Source organism: Engystomops pustulosus, chromosome 10 (assembly GCF_040894005.1).
Source record: "Engystomops pustulosus chromosome 10, aEngPut4.maternal, whole genome shotgun sequence".
NCBI lineage: Eukaryota > Metazoa > Chordata > Amphibia > Anura > Leptodactylidae > Engystomops > Engystomops pustulosus.
Window position 1 is genome coordinate 33,025,004 of NC_092420.1, and position 16,883 is coordinate 33,041,886.

Consider the following 16,883-nt stretch of genomic DNA (forward strand, 5'->3'; position numbering starts at 1 on the left):
TATTCTAAAATTATGGTAATGAGGCTCTGTTGCTCCTGCCTCTCTTCTTACCCTAATAATGCACTGCAGGCAAGAGACTGAGAAAATTTGGTGACACACTTAAATTCATTTTACTGTGATAAGACTTATCATAGTATCATAGTATATAAGGCTGGAAAAAGACGCAAGTCCATCAAGTCCAACCTTCATGACTCCTTTGGAGTTTTTGGTGACATACTCAGAGATAAACTGCTTTTATTGTTTCTTATCACAAAATTATAGTATTTACCTACAGATGTCGCTGCATATGTCACTGAATGGGAACACATATCATACACTATGGTGCAGATTTTTAAGAATGTTCCAATGGCGTGCCAATGGCAACCAATCACAGCTCAGCTTTTATTTTAACAGTGCTCATGGATATTTTAAAGGGGAGCTGCCATGGGCAACTAAGAACATTCTTACTTTTAGACAGCTTGATAAATGTGCCCCTATGTCTATACTTAGTCCATCCTATTAATATTTGGTTTACAGAGCCGGGACCTTCCACTGATTTATTCCTACCTGTAGTGGTTGTCAATACAGAAAGCATATCCTTAGGAAACGTCTTTGTATCACATACAGTCCAGCAACCACATTGATTAGCTGCTGTGGCTGCCTCATCTGTACAGTGTACTGAGCTGAAAGCACTATGTACACTATGTAGACTATGCGATGTAACATAGCAATGTAGTCACATTACTGGGAAGGTAGGTAGTAGTAACCCAGCAAGGAAACAAATCTGCTTCCTTCTGTGTAGAGATTTGGCAGCTGCATCAGTTTTTTGGTAGAGTTGATAAAGTCTTTTTTTGTATAAAAACTAAGCATCTAAGTGTGATTTTTTTTTCTTTTACTTTTCAGTGCAGTTTTTGTTACACTATAGATTTAGGAAACCTTATGCCAAAAAAATATTAAAAATCAAAACGTAATTCCCTTGGCGCTGATGTACAAACCTGTAATAATTTGTGCCAAAAATGTCTTGTCTACATTTATCAAGGATTTAAAACTGTCTTATCCCCTTAACGACCAGGCCCTTTTTTGTTTTTCTCATTTCCATTTTTCACACCCCACCTTCAAAAATCTATAACTTTTTTTATTTTTACATGTAAAGAGCTCTGTGCAGCTCGTAAATTGCACTTCATAGTGATGGTATTTAACCCCTTCCTGACATTTGACGTAATAGTACTGCATGGCGGGAGGTGCGTTCTTGCATTTTGCAGTACTATTACACGAGAAGCTGCGGGTGTTGGCTGTATATTATAGCCAACACCCGCCTCTAACACCCACGTTCGGAGATTCCTCTGATCGCGGGTGTTAACCCCTTGCGGCGTGTAAAGAGCATTTCACGGGAATCGGACTCCCTCGGTGCTGCTCCGATCGCAGCCCTGGGGTCTGCCAGTGCCCCGGGGCTACATAATCCTCTTCTGGAGCTGTAACACACTGAGTATGCGCAGCAGAGGATCAGTGGATCGCTTGTTCAAGCCAAAATGTAAAAGTAAAGAAAAAAGTTTAAAAAACTTAATAAAAACACTTTTTAATAAAAAGAATTAAATAAAGTAAAAGTCCCTTAAACACAAACATCCCCTATGCACATCTAATAAAGTAAAAAAAAACTGAAAATCATTATTGGACCAGCTATGTGAACACCGTAAAAACAAAACCCAAATAACTCTCCAAAAATGTAAATTTTTAATCCATTCACAAAAATGTTCTAAAACGGATCAAAAAAAGTTATGTGCGTCAAAATGGTACCACTGAAAAGGACAACTCAACACGCACAAAAATAAGCCCTAAAACAGCTCTGGCAACCAAAAAATATTAAAGTTATATCTCCAAAAAGATGGCGATGCAAAAACAAATGAGATTTTCTTTATATACGGTGTACAAAAAAGGAAACCAAAATTGACAATTTTCTTTTCCTCTATACATTCAAGGGTTAATGAAATCTCATCAAAAAGCTAAGGACCCACTAAAATGAAGTATTTGTAAAGTGCATCTCATGTCACAAAAAATAAGCCCTTATATGTCCAAATTGCAAAAAAAATTAAAATTGTATAGCCAATAAAAAGTGACAATGCATAATCTGCTCTGAATGGCGCAACTTCCCTTCGATGCCCTGGCGTGTGCCCATACAGCAGGTGACGACCACATATGGGGGATTGTTATACGCGGGAGGGATTGGGTCTCAAACTTTGTGGAGCGTTTTGGTATTTTATCCACTGAGAACTTGTACATATTTTGAAAAACACATTCATTTAGCCAAAAAAATTTTTATTTCATTTTGAAACCATGCATAGTAAATATAGCTGTTTTTCTATCAGTACCGTATAACTGTATTCTATCATTACTACTTGGTTGATTGATTTAGTAAATTAAAATAAATTATAATAAAATATATATATATAAACATAAATATGTTTTGTGATATAAAATAATTGTCTTATAGAGCACAATGGAGTGGTAATATAACAGAGAATCACAGCAGATAGTGATATTTAAACTACAGAAGCCTCACTGGTACAAACATTTGGATTAGCTACTGACATCTTCCAGGATCCAACTGAAACCGTACCAGATACATTAAATGGGTAGCCCCATTTAATTGAATTCACCTGCCATGTACATTAATTTCTTCAATTGCATATTATAAAAAATGTATCTGTGTGACGATAATTTCGCATAAATGTAGCCATATTGTCCCTTAGAAACAAGATTGTAGTCCATGAACACGACCACTTCTGCTGGAGGGATTCCACAAAGAAAGTAATAGTCTATGCATGTCCTGCAGAGTGCTGTGGTGATCGTATCCAAGGCCAGCTATTTCATTTTTAAGGAACAGCAGGACTACATTTATAGGAAATCAACATTTCACAGTCAAAATTTATTTTTAATAACAAGCAACTGAAAAAAGATTCATTAAATGAAATGTCATTCCCCATAGTCCATGCTTCATATTTTTATGATTGATATTGTGGCAAGGCAGATTCAACCTTCAATGTAAAGGTTTAGTGGCACGTCTTACATATTGACATTTAGAGATGGAATCTATTAGATAAATTAGGTTAATTTATTGGCACGTATGGTAATGTTTGAGATTAAATTGTTACCCTTGTTACATTGGACCTAAATGTTATGGTATTATTATTCACAGCACAGGCATATTATATTCATAGCTGCCTTTTTTCCTGTGATGATTATACTGTACGTGTTTGTATTACTTTGTGTTGTTATGTTGTTTAGGAATGCTGGTGATTAGTGTATATTTTAAGGCAGGAGCTCTTTTATATACACACCGGAGATCAAAATTAAATAACAACACACAATATAGACCGAAGTGAATATAACCCAACTTGAGTAAAATGGCAGTATTTTAAGCTTATTTCAGAAATTGGTTATATTCTAAAGCACAGAATAAAAATGTGTTGTAAAAGAACATAGATCAAAATTAAAGAACATTTTCAGATACCTGCAAAATATTTGTGACAAACCCTATTTAACTGGCAGCCTAACTTTCCAGTTTTCACTGACTTTGCAAAAAGTGTGTGCCAATCCCAATGACAGCTGGTTGTACAGATAAAGGCAAAAGGGGTGACCTATCAGCCATGGCAAGAGAAGTTAGTCCGTGATTTCTAGAATATTGGGGCACATTAACTAAGGGTCCACTGATAGTGATTCAGTCGGGTTTTCCTGAATATTTCCGTTTTGCGACATTTTGGCCCTGTTTTTGCCGAACGCAATCGGATTGAGGCCCATTGGCACCGGTTTGCATGCGACAGAATCAGGGGGCATGGGTGTGGGACAACCCAATGGATTCGGAAAAAACGTGAAATTAAAAAAATGAAATGTGTCGCAAGATCACACACACATGCACCAGGAAGAAGAAGGTGAACTCCGGCGGACCTAGACGCAGAAGTGACACCTGTAGGAAATTGGACACACGACCTTAGTGAATCGCGCCGGACCCGAATCCTCGTCAGACAATGCACTGCGTGATTGTGACAGGACCGGGTAAGTAAATGTGCCCCATTGCGTCTTTACAACATCACACATTCATTCAAGTTTGTCGGTTGCCCTCGAAAGACAATTGCAGGATGATGCATCTCCATAGGTAATTGTTTCAACACTGCAGCTGGAATTTCTCGGTAGCTCAGCACTGAACAGGGTAAGAAGGTTCTATGTCGTCATGCAGTGTCTCAATGTTTAGGAGCATTCGGACTGAAAGCCCACTCTGCAGTGACCAAACCTCTCATTAGCAGAGAATCAAAAGGCTAAACTCGCCTCTGCTGAGGGGCATGTTTTGTGGACAGATTTTAGTGATGGAAGCAAGTGGCGCATATGACACTTTCTGGTGGTGACACAAAATTCTGCACATAAAGGGGTTTTCCGTTGCACAAGCGGACCGAGTGCCACATTTATCATCCAGAGTCTGGCAGAATTGTGTTGCACGCCCTATGTTAAAGGTGCACCAAAAAAAGTTGGAGCAGTGCAGAGGGCGCCAGATTCATAGAGAACATGAGGCGCATTTTATGAATCTGGTGCACACTGCACACTCTAAAGCAGGGGTCAGGACCTATTTTGGCTGAGACACATATTTTAAAATGTTATTCCGTAAGAGCCGTCCCATATGCACATGCCCCCCTGTAGATAGGTAGTACCAGTGTCACGGGTGCCCCTGCGATCTACGTGTCGGATCGCAGGCATACCCGTGCCCCTCTCCATGGCGGCGCCCCTTTCGGAGCTCACTCAACTCACCACTTTCCGGTTCCCATCCTGGCTGACCAGTGTGCGGGCGCCTGCACTCGCAGATTTAAAGGGACAGCCCGCAGCTGAGTGGCGCTGCCCACTTCCCGGGTTCCAATAAAGACCAGCGGCTCCCAGCTTTCCCTGCCGAATCTTAGTGCTTCATTCATCAGGAAGCTTTCCACAGTGTTTCCTTCCCAGGTATTGACCGAACGTTATGACCCCGGACCTGTTCCTGAGTCTGCTCCTTCGCTGCCAGCACTGGTCTCTTGCTCCATCCCCGACCTCGCATCATTGCCGCCTGCCTTGACTGTCTGCCTGTTCCTGACCATGAGACTGCCTAGTGATCCTGTACCTCGACCTTGCCTGTGCCTGTGGAATGACCTGATGGTACCACGCTGCAGCAAGACCATCCTGCTTTGGGGCGGGCTCTGGTGAAGTCCAGGTGCCACTTAGATTCCGGTCCCAGGTGTCTGCTTAAATCATTAGCACATGTCCCCCAGTAGATAGGTAGCCCCAACACATACTCCCAGTAGATAGATAGCCCCAGCACATACTCCCAGTAGATAGGTAGCCACAGGACATGCACCCCAGTAGATAAGTAGTCACAGCAAAAAAAATAAAGAATATTCACTCACCAGCAATCCCTGCAGTCAGCTCCTCATTGCTCCCATGCTCTTCTCTTTGACTCAGGCTTAGACAATGACGGCGATGGCGCCTGAGTTGTACAAAGGACGTAGGCAGCGGTAACATCACTGCCTGTGTCCAGAGATCATTCTAAGAGACACACAGCATCCATCACTATTTATTAAAGTTCTGTCTGAGTGCCAGATGCAGCCAACAAAAGAGCCACATCTGTCTCCCGAGCCATAGGTTCCCTACCCCTGGTCTAAAGGTAAACTGCACATAGTGCAGTTTGCACTAGTTTTGATAAATGTGAGCCATTATGTTTGTCGACATCCTCAGAAAAGACTGAACCCAAAGTGTGTAAAGAAGTCAGTAAAAGATGGTGGAGGAAGTGAATGCAAGTTTATATCAGAACATTGCATGAACAACATTGCAAGGAACATGTGGTTCCTTCCTTGCATTCTTCACTTAATCAAACAGTAATTTTCATGCAGGACAATGTCCCCTATCACACAGCAAAACGGGTAAAGAAGTTCCTTGAAACTGAAAACATTGAAACGATGAAAATGCCACAGCCCAGAGTCCTGATCTTAACCTAATAGAAAACTTCTGGAAAATGCTTGGTGACAAAGTTATGACCACAAAACCCACAACAGTCAAAGAACTGTGGAAGAGACTGGAAGAAGAGTGGTCCAAAATTGCATCAAAGCAGTGTGGGAGAAAAGGCCTTTACTCTTTCTATTAATTGGTCTGTTGTAACCTTCAGAAAATGTCATATAATCTTTCTCTGTGCTACAGTCATTGCTGTTCTCTAATTATGATCATCATATATTTTTTGCATAATAAAGATTTATGTTGATACACTTTGGTCATTTTCTAAAACACTGCTCTAGCGGTGTGGTGTACCCTTTCCAAATATCAGATGCTGATCAATGGAGATTACATTATTTCTATATATACCAGTGTAATATATACATATACATATAAATATACATATATATATATATATATATATATATATATATATATATATAGAGAGAGAGAGAGAGAGAGAGAGAGAGAACGACAGCACACTAAAAATATGTAGGCAAAACATTACATTTCTTTTCACCTCTAGCAGTACCCCTCCCTCACCTTCCACTCGACACTCTGCACAGTGCACTTCTGGAAGTGCGCAGGCCTTTGCTTTGAATGTTTTCAGCACATCTGCTGCCACAGGACATCACTAATATCTCACATTGTTCTGGTGGGATTTTGGTCTTCCAGTCTTTTCCACAGTTCTGTGACTGTTGTGGGTTTCTTGGACATACCTTTGTCACCAGGGTTTTTTCCGAGATTTTCTATTGGGTGGCCATTTCATTGTTTCAATGTTTTCTGTTTCAAGGAACTGCTTTACCTGTTCTGCTGTGTTCTGCTGTGTGACGGGCGCATTGTCCTGTATAATAATGGCGGGCTTATTGAGGAATAATTCAAGGAAAGAACTACGTGTTGAGGAAGGTTCTGATACACACTTTCATTCACTCTGCCATGAGGTCCAACTCCTTCTGCAGAAGACTAAACCATGACACTTCCCTCACCACCTTTCACTGACTTCTACACACACTTTGGGTTCAGTCTTTCTTGCTGACAAACATAATGTTTCCCATCAGGCGCAAATAAAATAAACTTTGTTTCATCAATAAAATGAACTGTGGATCACTTCTCCTCTGTCCACACAACATGCAGCTCAGCAAAGGTGAGTCTGAACGATTAGATCACTGCAGGGCAGGCTTTCAGTCTTAGATGTTGAGACACTGTATGACAAAACAGATCCTTACTGGCGAGCAATACCAGCTGCAGTGTTGAAACAATTACTCATTCTCCACATTATTCTTCCCTTTCTTGCATCTGTCTTATAAGAGTGACCAGCCTTCTTGGGGAACTGGAATGAGTTTGTGATGTTATACAGATGCAACAATCTAGAAAGACTTGGAAGATCTAACTTCTCTTGCTAAGGCTGATAGGGTCACCCCTTTGGCATTCATCTGGACGACCTGCAGCTGGAGGGTTTCTGTCACTTTAGTCAAAGACAATGCAAACTGGAAAGTTAGGCAGCCAGATAAATAGGTTCTTCCAATATCTTGCAGGTATCTGAAAGTGTTCTCTAATTTTGATCCGTGTTCTTTTACAATTCTCTCATTTACATTTTTATTTTGTGCTTTAGAATGTATACAATTTATGAAATAAGCTCTTTTACCCGTGTTAGGATACATTCACATAAGACTACACAACAACCTTAACATTTAGGAAATTGTATGTTGTTTTCTAATTTTGATCTCAAGTTTATATTGGTTCGCCCACCTTCTATCTATGAGATGACTCTGTGTATTCTGTCCAAATCTGCACAGCATAGCCAACAAGTGAGCTATAGACATAAAGCTGTGTCTACCTAATGTTCCAGTGTGAAAAATAATATTTCTGGATTCTTTGAAAGGATAACAAAAGAAAAGCAACACATATGAATTAAACAAACCCATTTGATAACAGAATGTAACCGCTTAATAGAATTAATTGTATAATATATGCATTGCTTACATTCTTTAATGTCATATCTATATAAGTACATTCATGTAGTGTATAGTCACCAATTCTTACACTGAGTCTTCTCAGTCTTATGATGTCTTCTTATCTGTCACACTGTTTCTCGCTTTCTTATTTATGTTTCATCAGTCTCTCATTTTTTTCCACTTTCTTTCTCACATCTCAATTTCTGTTTATTCCTCACTCTCTTTCACAGAATTCACTTTAAAAATGCATGAAGCTGTAGTGCTGTATTAATTTCCCCAGAGGAAGACCTCTCTCTCGCCCGTGCCATTTGCTGCATTCTGCATACGTCTTTTTCTCTGCATATTGTAATTGCAGCTACTGTGTCTGCGGTGCCTCTGCGGTATCAGACGAAGCATATGGCCATCCCCTCATCTCACACATTGGATGTGTTCACATATGTTTTAGCAGGGTCAGAAAGGGGCTGTAAGATGTGATAGAGTAATATGTGTCAAACTGTATTATTTCATTTCAAGTTCTATATAACATGAAAATAATTTTCCATTGGGAAACAGAGGAATATACATCTTGTATCGATGTTACTACCACTGTTATTGATTTCTAAGCATTTCTTACCTGCACAAATTATATACTGTACATACTATAAATGGGAACTAGGGGACATAATGATAGAGGAACCACTCACTAAATGATTTGAATGGACCTCACCAAATCTCTCCTGCCTCCTACATAACAGGATGTATGAACTCACAGGCCTAAATATATCCATGCAGTATCTATCTTGGCTCATGTCTGTCAGAATGTCCCTCATCCCCCTTCCTGTGGAAGAGTAGAGGATGACGTCAGCTGAAGGGAGGGGGGATGAGGTACATGCTGGTAGACATGAGGTTCAGAGAAACACTGCCTCTCATGAACAACACAGTCCATTGGACTCCTTTTGGCAGGGTGCCAGGTAGGCTTACAAAGTTCATTTTCTGGAGATGGGAACTATGCATTTTTGTAGCTCAAAACAGTATGGGCAACAGTAAGTATAGGTCTATGGGAACCTGTCATTAGATTTATGAGGGAAAACCTGGTGACAGGTTCCTTTTAAGGTGGTGGGTTGCACCCAATTGAACACAGTTAATTTTATAGGCCTTCCTTAAATCCAGTTTAATAAACCAATGTGACCCAGCAATCTGATTTAGGAGATCAGGGATGTGGGGTAAAGGGTATTGATTCATAATGGTGATTTTATTAAGCTCCCTATAATCTATGCAAGGATGTAACCCCCCATCCTTCTTTCCCACAAAAAAGAAACATGCAACAAGATGGTGTAATGTGTTCTTTTTCTTATCCTTCATGAACTGAGAGGATAAATACTCTAACCTTGGGGAATTTTACTCCTGAAACTAAATCAATGGCTCATTCAAAATCTGACCAATGTGAGGGTAGGACAAAATATGAAAATCGGAATAATTATTAATCACCCAGACAGCAAGCTCAATGGGCAAACAGTGTGCAGAACACTATGAACCCATTTAATCAATTCACCTGTTGCATTATGGGCTTAAGTGAACAGCAATATAGTAATTTACAGACAGATCTTATATTATGAACAAAGGATGTCTCTAAACGTGAAGTTTAGGACCACCGTCATAGTAACTTCAGGAGTTTGGAAGTAGTGGAAGCAGCATTCACCCCAGTTATCGGGATTAGGTTGGGGAAATGATGCAATATTACCGCCGAGGCCAAAACAAAATTCCAATGAACAAAACTGGAAGCATCCCCTGAATCAACATAAAAAAACCTGTAACATCAATCTACAAGATGATTCAGGAAATATCTGTGCAACCAAGTGACCTCTCTGATTGTCACTTAGGCCTTGGCCTTTTTCCAGTGATTGTCCCATGGGACAGGCTCTTATGAGATGACCAAATTTGCTTCAATAGAAGTACAGAGCATGGTCATGAGATACCACTAGTGCTTTATTAGAGGGAGAAGGAGAAACCGAGGAGCATGAGCAAGAGAAGAGGAAATACGCTCACGCTCACATTCCCTGAGTCACCTGTCCAACCTGTCCGCCAAAGATATTGGAACATCCAGTGTTTTAGGATAGGGATGACCAAATATAACATCATTCAAAGTGTCAGACACCAATCCCATTCAGAACTGCAAGCAGTCATTCCAACCAGAGCAACACACAAATTCCAGTGACTGGTCCCAGAAGCTGATTGGTTCGGAAAGCTGTCATTCTAACAGACAGCTGCAAAATACCTACAGCTTGGGCTCATTCACATGGCCTATATGGGGGCAGTGATCTGGTCGCAGCCAGATGAAAGCCCCCATAGAACTCTATGGCTCCCAGTCACAGTGCGGTGAGTCGTGTTGGTCAATCGTCTTCCTATAGAGGGAGGAGGAATGAATGAACCCCTCCACCCTCCTCCTCTGTCTGAATCAGCCGTTAGAGAGGCAGCAAGATTCAATCACTGATAACCATAAACCTGGGAGAGGTACTCTGACTGCAGAAGTTATGAAACCCCCATTTTATTTAACCCCTGAAGGATGCAGGCTTTTTTCATAAATTTTTCGCTCCCAGCTTCAAAAATCTGTCTTTTTAATGTTTCCATGTACAGAGCTGTATGAGGGCTTATTTTTGCGTACTAAATTTCACTTTGTGGAGATGATATTTATTATTCCAGCCTTGTACTGGAACCATTTGTTTGTGGCTTCGGGTTTTATGATTTTCACAGTGTGCTTTAATACATATTGGGGCAGATTTACTTACCCGGTCCATTGGCGATCCAGCGGTGCGTTCTCTGTGGTGGATTTAGATCCGGCCGGGATTCACTAAGGCAGTTCCTCTGATGTCCACCAGGTGTCGCTACTGTGCTGAAGAGCATCGGAACGCCCTGGAGTTCACCGAGCCATCCTGCATGAAGGTAAAAACACTTTTTTAAAAAAAATGCTGAGTTTTTTCCGAATACGTCGTTTTTTTTACGGCCACACCCCCCGATTTCCGTCGCGTGCATGCCGGTGCCGATGCACCGCAATCCGATCGCGTGCGCCGAAATCCCGGGGCAATACAGGGAAAATCGGTGCAAAACGGAAAAATTTGCGTAACCCGCCGGTAAAACGCGATTCAGGCCCTTAGTAAATGACCCCCAATGTGTTTTAATACATTTAGAAAATTAAAACCTTGTTAAAAATTTGTTTCGCCATCTTCTGACGCTAATAACTTTTTCATACTTTCGTGTACTGAGCTGTGTAAGGTGTCAATTTTTGCCAGATGAGCTGATATTTTCATTGCTGCCATTTTAAGAACTATACGATTTTTTGATCACTTTTTAAAAAAAATGTAACTAAAATGTTGCAAATTAGCGAAAAAGTGTGTTTTGGAAATTTGGGCGTTATAGACATTTTGGGATGCGATAATACCGCACTTGTTTATTATTTAAATTGTTTATTCATTGTCAGAATCACAGCAAAGTCATAGCAGAGTATCACAGAATCTCCCAAGAAGCCAGAAAGACTAAGTTAATAGCAGGCTCCTGCATATTAGACATGCAAAGTATATATGGAGTGATCATAACTACCCCAGAACCTGATTGAAAAAGCCCTCCAACCCTCCTGTAGGACTGTGCGCACACACGTTCCCTGCTGAGAGAGGTTGCCCATCTGTCAATCAATCAAACTTCTGTAGAACAGAACAGTAGTGTGGTGCTCAGCCAAGAGACGGATCTGCATATCTTTGCTCCAGCAAAATTGCACAATTGGATCTAGGGGGGCAAGTGTAAAAGTTTCTTTATGTGTTTTTGTACTTTTATAGATATAAATATCAATTGAGTACACAATGCATCTGTGATGTTATTGGTCAAGAAGGTGTTGGTGCTCACAGTGTAGATTGTGATGTACTGTTGTAGAGCTCAGCCCTGGAGCTATTTACTTACAAGTCTCTGGAAACCTGGTCCAGTATCTGTAATGAACTTGGTCAGCAGAATCGGTGCATATGTGCAGGCTGGCTTCTACAGTTGCATCTGTGTTGAGGAAATCCTGATTGTGGACATAAATGAAGGGAAATATCAAAATTATGAGTAAAAGTAGGCACTCCTTGAAATTCCTATACTGGACCATAAACAAGGCCAAGATGCTTATACCAGCATACACCCTAACCAACTCTATCAAAAAATCCAGTGGAGGGATTCTACCCACACCCATTGCGGAAGAGCATAAGGTCATGTATAAATGAGGTCACATCTAGAAACCTCCATCTTGCTGCACATATGCGGAATAATTCATGTTTTGACCACATGCTTCCCCCCAATAACTCCATCTAGGTCGGTGCGGTTACTGTATGAAAGGCAAACAAATGGCACCCCAGCAAATCACATATGACTACTACTGCATGTTGTATGTGTGAGGGATATTTTGAGGGAAATATGAAAGTAAGACCAACTACCTAGGATCCCTACATTGCAAGATATCATCATATAAAGATTGAGGTTTAAAGATGTTGGAAAACACTTGGTCGTAAAAGGACATTAACATACACTAAGCCTTCCTCATGTCATCACAGTTAGGGGGTAGGGTGGATTTTGGAATACTTCTTAGGTGAAAGTGTCACCATCCCTAGTAGATAAATTGATCACTTATTTCTGCTTCCCCAGTCACCAGACTTATAACTTATAATGTTACATAAATGTATTATTTTCTCATTTATCCCTTTTATTTTCTTAAACTGTTTCATTTTTGTATGATAACCTCTTTTTTGTAAGAACTGTCATTTTTTCAAATTTCAATCTAATTAGAACCTTCTTGTGTTCTAATGTTTCTAACTCAGAAGAGACATTACCTAAATTGATTGCTCAATCTTATAGTTTATTTGGGTATTGTCTAATTCAAGGTGTCCCATCAGCCTTATATGATGATTGGTGGAAGCTGGAACCACTTTTTGGAGGACACAGAGCTGTCAGAGAACTGTCATCCTGATACACCACTTTCCTGGGCTGGTTATTTGGTGTATTTTCAGTACACAGATCAATGATGGTAGGAATTTGTATGGAATATGGACCATAACCGTATGTGATATTTTTGCAATCTGCAAAATCGCTAAAATACATTTCGAAGCACTGCTTCCTCTTAAGTTGCCATTCAAATTAACCCACCCAAAATAAATACTTAAAGGGGTACTCCGGGAATATGAACGTCTGACACAAAAACCCATGATGATATAAATAAATGAATACAACAAAACTCAATGTCATTAGTAACAAAATGGAGTTTAAATAATTTGATTTTATGATTTACAAAATTTATAACCTCTCTAAAGTAGGTGGAGTTATCACTAAGATGGCCGCCACTGGAAACTACAAGTTCCATGATCCTTTAGTTCTCAGTAACTCCTCCTCCCTCTTATGCTCTGCTAACAGTGATGATGTAACAGGTTTTCTTGCTTTGTTACCATAGTAATGATGTGTAACTGCCATCACCACAACACTGACCATACTGGATGCACTGCAACCAACCGACAACAGCCAAACGTAGTGGTGATCACATGACCTGTGATCAGGCAGGTGCAGGACATGTGATGTGGACATGTGACCAGCGGCCATCTTCTGTCCTGCAACGGACCGCATGGACGAAATTAACGGACTGTTTAAAGGGCCAGTAGCATTTTAATTCTCCATCACAGTGTATGTGCAAAGCATTTACTGCTAAGGGGAGCAAAATTTTTAATAACAACTAATTACACATTAGCTTATATTTTGAGTGCCCATTTCTATATGAATTATGCTGATTCCTGGAATACCCCTTTAATTAAAACCTATGATATTACTGCTACCCCCATGATGCCGGTATGGATCTAGTACTTAGGGACTGTCTGGAAATATTTAATTTCAGACATATACGGCTCTGTTTACTTTGTCCTGCAAGGGGAAGGAAATGCTTAACAGAGCCTTGTGAGGTTGAAGAGAATTTCTGAGGGAGGCGTGAGGAGTAAGTGAAGTAGAAAGTGAAGAAATGAACCCTCCTCCTCTCCCTCCCTCACATGTCAGAGGACATCAATAAAAGTCTTTTTTAGAAGAATGGTGGCTCTAGTCCCATGGGTAGAGTCATCAGTGAAACAGGTATAAAGACATCTAAAAGGTACAGTGTGTGGTTTGTGGGGTGGGTTGCTGGTGACAGCTTCTCTTTAAGAAGTCCCCCCCTGTGATGGCCATCTATTTAAATGTTTCACCTGTGTTTATTAAATCTTATAAAAACTGTTTCTATGTGCCAAAACCCATAATGGATTTCCAGAATAATAGATGTACATTTAAAATATAATAAAAAATGATATCTAAATTAACATAAAATATGATATATGGCAGTGATGGCTAACCTATGGCACTGGTGCCAGAGGTGGCACTCAGAGCCCTTTCTGTGGGCACCCAGGCCATCACCAGAGATGACTCCAGGTATCTTCCTGCAGTCCCAGACAGCCCAGGACTTGCTGTGCACAGAGGTATGTTAAAGTGACAGCTCTACCTGGGACTATTTTCTGCTTTATTGGTGTCCTCAGGGGCTGGTATCAATGAAAACTGTGACAGAGAAGGAAGTATAAATCACAAATTACATTTCTGTGTTGGCACTTTGCGATAAATAAGCGGGTCTTTGTTGTAGTTTGGGCACTCAGCCTCTAAAAGGTTCGCCATCACTGATATATGGTCTTATTTGTGCAATAGCAAGATACTGTATAGTGCTAATGGGTCTAACTATACAATGAAACATTTTGTAGACCTTTTAATGAGCGAGTTCATGAAAAATGCAATGATATGTAATAACAAATAACATTTAGTTTTCCCATTTATGCAGTAACAACATATAGTGCTAACAAGGGTCTAACTGTATAATGTGATATTTTATAGGCCTATTCATGCACAAATTTATATGTAAATAAGCATTAAAGCATATAAATAAATGCAACAGGATTTCAGAAGTAATCGTCCTATTTGTATACACATGATATATACACTCACCGGCCACTTTATTAGGTACACCTGTCCAACTGCTCGTTAACACTTAATTTCTAATCAGCCAATCACATGGCGGCAACTCAGTGCATTTAGGCATGTAGACATGGTCAAGACAATCTCCTGCAGTTCAAACCGAGCATCAGTATGGGGAAGAAAGGTGATTTGAGTGCCTTTGAACGTGGCATGGTTGTTGGTGCCAGAAGGGCTGGTCTGAGTATTTCAGAAACTGCTGATCTACTGGGATTTTCACGCACAACCATCTCTAGGGTTTACAGAGAATGGTCCGAAAAAGCAAAAACATCTAGTGAGCGGCAGTTCTGTGGGCGGAAATGCATTGTTGATGCCAGAGGCCAGAGGAGAATGGGCAGGCAGACTGGTTCGAGCTGATGGAAAGGCAACAGTGACTCAAATCGCCACCCGTTACAACCAAGGTAGGCAGAAGAGCATTTCTGAATGCAGAGTACGTCGAACTTTGAGGCAGATGGGCTACAGCAGCAGAAGACCACACCAGGTGCCACTCCTTTCAGCTAAGAACAGGAAACTGGGGCTACAATTTGCACAAGCTCATCAAAATTGGACAGTAGAAGATTGGAAAAATGTTGCCTGGTCTGATGAGTCTCGATTTCTGCTGCGACATTCGGATGGTATGGTCAGAATTTGGCGTCAACAACATGAAAGCATGGATCCATCATGCCTTGTATCAACGATTCAGGCTGGTGGTGGTGGTGTCATGGTGTGGGGAATATTTTCTTGGCACTCTTTGGGCCCCTTGGTACCAATTGAGCATCGTTGCAACGCCACAGCCTACCTGAGTATTGTTGCTGATCATGTCCATCCCTTTATGACCACAATGTACCCAACATCTGATGGCTACTTTCAGCAGGATAATGCGCCATGTCATAAAGCTGGAATCATCTCAGACTGGTTTCTTGAACATGACAATGAGGTCACTGTACTCAAATGGCCTCCACAGTCACCAGATCTCAATCCAATAGAGCATCTTTGGGATGTGGTGGAACGGGAGATTCGCATCATGGATGTGCAGCCGACAAATCTGCGGCAACTGTGTGATGCCATCATGTCAATATGGACCAAAATCTCTGAGGAATGCTTCCAGCACCTTGTTGAATCTATGCAACGAAGAATTGAGGCAGTTCTGAAGGCAAAAGGGGGTCCAACCCGTTACTAGCATGGTGTACCTAATAAAGTGGCCGGTGAGTGTATATATCATAATATGTATATCATGATGGTAGGAATTTTGGCTATACAATTTAAACTTAATATATAAAAAACTGAATACAAAAATAGATGAATATAGTTTAGATAGATAAACCACATTGAAATATCAATTTGAAGATATTATATTGAAACTTGAAGCGGATCTATTTGGAAATTTTACTTTGTTAAGAATAATGGTTTAACTCAATTATGCCTAAAAATAAAAAAAATCGGAATACTAATGTTTATATTATATTTATATGAAAGGATTATTTTTTACAGCTATAATAATAAAAATGATAATAGGAATAATATATAATAATAATAATTATAATAATGACAATAATAACAATGGCCCATTATCAAAAATGGGTACATTAAAGGGAACCTGTCATCAGGAACTGGACTAATAAACTAGTATGTTGGCTAGCAGCATTAAACCTTACAGATCATGTTTCTTTCATAGCCCAGCAGGGTTCCAGCACCCAGAAAATCAACTTTGAAGTGACATGTAAATTGGTAGTATAAAGTCAAGGAGACAGAGATTTGAACACTGAAGTCAAGCTTTTCCTAACTCTGAAGACCTCCATCCCGTGACTTATGTCATGCACCAGACTTCAGGAGATCTGGTTAGCAATGTCTCTGGTGCAGAACCATCAATTACAATGGAGGGGGCATTCTGAGACAGCGAAAGTTTTAATTCATACAACAAATTTACACTCACCTCACAAGTTGATT